At 41.8% G+C, this 4,581-nt stretch overlaps 1 pseudogene; it reads left to right on the top strand.

The window, feature by feature from the left end:
- Positions 1 to 2,841: 2,841 nt before the first annotated feature.
- Positions 2,842 to 4,581, top strand: LOC144394037 (uncharacterized; annotated as a pseudogene).

Below are 4,581 nucleotides of genomic sequence, written 5' to 3' on the forward strand. Positions count from 1 at the left end.
CCTATGCCTTCAGGTGGTGGAGGGGAAAGCTCTGACTATTGTCTTTGCATATGTACCAAACAGCAGCTCAAATTATTCAGCCTTTTTGGAGACCCTGAATGGAGTCCTGCATGGGGCTCCAGTAGGGGACTCCATAGTCCTACTGGGAGACTTCAATGCGCACGTGGACGACGATGGAGATAACTGGAGAGGCGTGATTGGGAGAAATGGCCTCCCTGATCTGAACCCGAGCGGTTGTTTGTTATTGGACTTCTGTGCTAGTCACGGATTGTCTATAACAAACACCATGTTCGAACGTAAGGATGTTAATAAGTGTACGTGGTACCAGAACATCCTAGGCCAAAGATCAATGATCGATTTTGTAATCGTATCGTCTGATCTGAGGCCGCATGTTCTGGACACTTGGGTGATAATCAAAATGTCTTTTCATGGGCTTAGTTGGGGGTTCGCTGTCTTGTCTTGATTTAAGAGTTAGGTAAGGGGGGAAGCAAGATGTCGAGCAGGCAGACACGAGTCTGACAGGATGGGGAGTCAGTTTCTGTCCTGGCTGAGGAATGCAAGATCTGCAGGTCAACTAGCAGATTTACCAGCCAAAGGGGGGTTAGAGACACACCAACACTATTCAACATACACACTCTGTTTACGATGTTTACGTTAAGTCAGGAGTCTGGACATTGGATGTGACCGGATCTTAGATGCGGGAGGTGGAAGGTCCTCCTCTACGCCAGTTTAGGGCCAATAGAAATCTTTCCTTCTCTGTCTTTCAAGGGTTATAAAACATGATGTTCTTGCTGATGTTAGTGAGTTGTTCTTCCGGCCTGTGTGCTGCCTGAACTGCTCCTGCCTTTGCAAACGCAGCGCTGATACTTGACCTGTGATCTGACAAATACATTTTCCAGAACGAGAGAAGTTATTCGGCTGAATTTTTGATAACCCCGACCAGGCTCCAAATCTTGAACACGTATTCTTACATTGCAACAGAGAAAAATGGATCCTCAATCCGGTCGAATAATGCCATCGCTTCCTTTTCAAGTTCACTTCCTTGATGTTGCTGGAATACAGTTTGTAGCTGACTCCTCAGATTAGTCACCAACAGGGCTCGATATTGCTGCATTGCTGCCAAGACATCATTCACACATTCACTGAAAAACAGTCAAGAAAGAGCTAATTAAACCCAAACAGTCCAGTTTTAAAATTGTTCCCCACAAAATCTCTTTTATAAATAATACAAATATTAATAAGAGTAACATCAACACAATGATGCTTTTCAGCGAATTGATACAGCATTATTAAAAGTATTCAAAATATGAAATTATCCTAACTAGATAGCAGAGAGCAAATACAAGGCATTATTAAAAATGAAACCTCATGGAGATACAAGTCAGGTTGCAGCTAAGGGAAACTAATTAGGAAACTGTAAACTGACTTGGATTTGACATGCAGATAATCAACAGAGCCACAGATGAAATGAATGTAATGTATGTAGACAAACCTGTGAAAGGTGGTGTTTTTCTCTTGCAGTTAACATAATAGTAGCTTGTCTGGTGAGAGTGTTATGCCTGATGTCATCCTTAAAAAAGGGGGGGGAAAAAGAACGTATAATAAAACACACTGTTGCCACACACACTGATGTGCAGTGATAAAATAGCATTTTATGACAATCCAGTTGAGATTTCTTTTTGAAATGGTGAGACATAAACAAAAAGATTGATAATAAAGCTTAGCTGTGTACTGAAGGAAACAGCAGACTTACCTCTGACTGACATGATGCAGAAGAGTCTACAGCAGGACATGATCCAACAGTCATTACATCTTGCACCCTGTTTTCCACCACCGCTTCATCCGTTTGATGCTCTCTGATTTGCACCGTCGCATCAGCTGGCCTGTATGTCCACGCATTCACCGCTGAAGAGGCTTCCGGGCTTGCTGTTGACCTCTCTCTCCGTGAGTTGCTGCTGCCACTTTCAAGGTGTTCGTAGTGGTTTCGTGTAATGTGATACCATAGAGAGTTGTAGACTCGATACTCTTTGGTGCATCCATCAATTCCACAAATAATGCGAATATCGGGACTGCGACTATAAGTATTAATATGACTCAATAAAGATTTGAGATTGAGAGCCACGAACACAAAGCAAATAACACAGCGCCAAATCATTTCCCCCGCTTTTAGCCTGGGTTAACTAGCTAGCTGGAGTGCGACCTACGTTTTCACCTGCTCTGTCTGACCGTCTGAACCAGGACCTGGTGCTACGTCACGTGAAAAGGTACGTACCATAATTCAGTGTCTTATGACAGCAGAAACGACTTGCCATTTATCGCTTATCACATGAGTGTGACTCGATTTTAATCATTATAAAGTAATATGATCTTATTTAGATGAATATAATTGGTATAAATGCTAAATAAACTCATTTAGTCTGAGTGCCCACCCCTCTTGGAAGATGGTACAATCCAACCTGTTGCGCATTTTTTTTTTCTCCGCTTGGAGTCCGTTACAATTTGAATTTGGCCTACAGAGTAGCTACTCCCGAGGTCACTTGCTGCTGCGCGAATTGATTATTCTCAAACGTCAACTGTGCATATCAGAGTCAACAGATGGACAAACTGGACGAGGTTGCAATTGCCACACTCAGGTATGCTACAGAGGTTACTTTTATGTTGTACTGGAGTTCTTTACCTATCTTAACGATTCGTGGATTTGCGGCTAATAGGCTAAAGTTTAGCAGCTAATCTGCATAAAAAAAACGGCTGGTGTTGCGTTATGATTCCCATCTAGAAATAGGTCTAATTAAGCTTTCAGTCCATTATGTTAATATTAAGGGCTGTAAATGCTGAAATAACATGGCTGTAAAACGTTAAGGGTTAATTGATTAAGCAGTGCACATGCCCAGGCATGAGCCGTAGCCATTGCAGCTCTTTAGCGCGCCCAGGACCCCGGCACTATCAGTACAAGGCGCCTGAGTTTAATCTGTAGGCTAACGCATTTGTTTCAAGGTGCCATTTGTGGTGTCAGTTGTCTATCAAGCTTTATATATATTCTTTAAATATATTAACTGACATGAGATGTGAATGCATTTTATCTAGAAAGGCTCTATTGTCACAGTTACTGTAGTTTGCATGGTGTCATCATATGTACCAGTAATTTATAAATGCTGTCAAATTCACTCACTGCTCTTGAATTAAAAAAAGGAAGCATTTGTAAAATGTCCAAACAGTGCTTATTGTACATGGGGTGTTGCCAAAAGGTCCTCACCTGCTATGTTAAAATTAGGGAATTAAATGATAACTTTTGCTTCTTGGCCCTGACTGTAACTGTTCTATATTCCAGTTGCTAATATTGGAGAAGACTTACTCCCCTCCCTTTCCCGAGACGACATGTTTTTTTGTAATCCCCAAAATGTAAATGCTTAAACTAACAAGTATGAACTATGACAAAGTTACTCAATAAATGTTTGTGTAAATGTGTTTTAGGTGGATACTGCTCCCGAAATTCAGCAATCACCCCCGACTGGAAGCAGTGACTTTTCAAAAGAGGAGGCCAATACTTCTAAATTTGTGACTATGTCAAACCCAGAATACATAGTCTTCACCGACAGTGAGCTTGAACAGGTGCGACGCTCCTACTTTGAACAGAAACGACTGGGGACCGAGCGCAATGGGACCCTATCCAAGGAGCTCTTCTGCCGACTTATAAGAAACACTATGACTAACATGATCTCCATCGCAAGAGCCACAGACGACTCCAGATACCCCACCAAACATGAGGTGAATGCCATGGCAAAGTGACTGGTGGACTACTATCCAATGATAAAAGACAGGTCATCAAACAATGAGTGGGTGAGTAGATTTTGTCACTTTTGCTTATTGCTGGTCGTGATGTTAATACTGAGATTTCTGTTCATACAGTGCTAAATCGTGACAGAAAGTTCAAATGGAGCTAGACATTGCCGAAAGCTATAATTGGAATATTGTAAAAAACAAAAAAAATATGTTAACTATGTATGTCTCGCAGGAGCATGTTGCCAAAAAGCTCATGAAGAGACTCTCAAATGTCAGAAGTCCAAAGAAGGCCAAAGGTCCTCCTTCCAAGAAACCACGACAAGAAGTCAGTTCAGACGTTGCAACTGACTATGATGGAGATTCCAGTACATCCACCATTATTCAGGAACGGTCACCTGTTAGTCCCATGGGCATCCCAGTAGATATGTCATTTAGAACCAGCACCCCAGCGCAGAACCGGAACAGCAGTGATGAAGAATGCATGTATAGTATTACATATACTTTATCAGTTTTACTTGTTATTTTGGAAATCTCATGTCCGCTTTCCACCATAACGTTCCTGCAATATCTTCAGCTTGTTCAGTTGACATCATGGACAGCCAGAAAATCCAAGCAAGACGCTACAAGACCCTCCAAGAAATATACAAATCCAAAAATAATAATGGATGTTGTGTTCTCGTGGAGATGTTTTCCCCTGCAGTGGATTTCTATCTGGTGTTGCATTTTCCTAAGGTCTCCCTATCATTGCTGCTTTTTTCGCACAAACCTTTCTGTGGTTATGGGGACAAAACCAGACTGTGA

The sequence above is a fragment of the Gasterosteus aculeatus genome, unplaced genomic scaffold, assembly GCF_964276395.1.
Source record: "Gasterosteus aculeatus unplaced genomic scaffold, fGasAcu3.hap1.1 HAP1_SCAFFOLD_34, whole genome shotgun sequence".
Lineage (NCBI taxonomy): Eukaryota > Metazoa > Chordata > Actinopteri > Perciformes > Gasterosteidae > Gasterosteus > Gasterosteus aculeatus.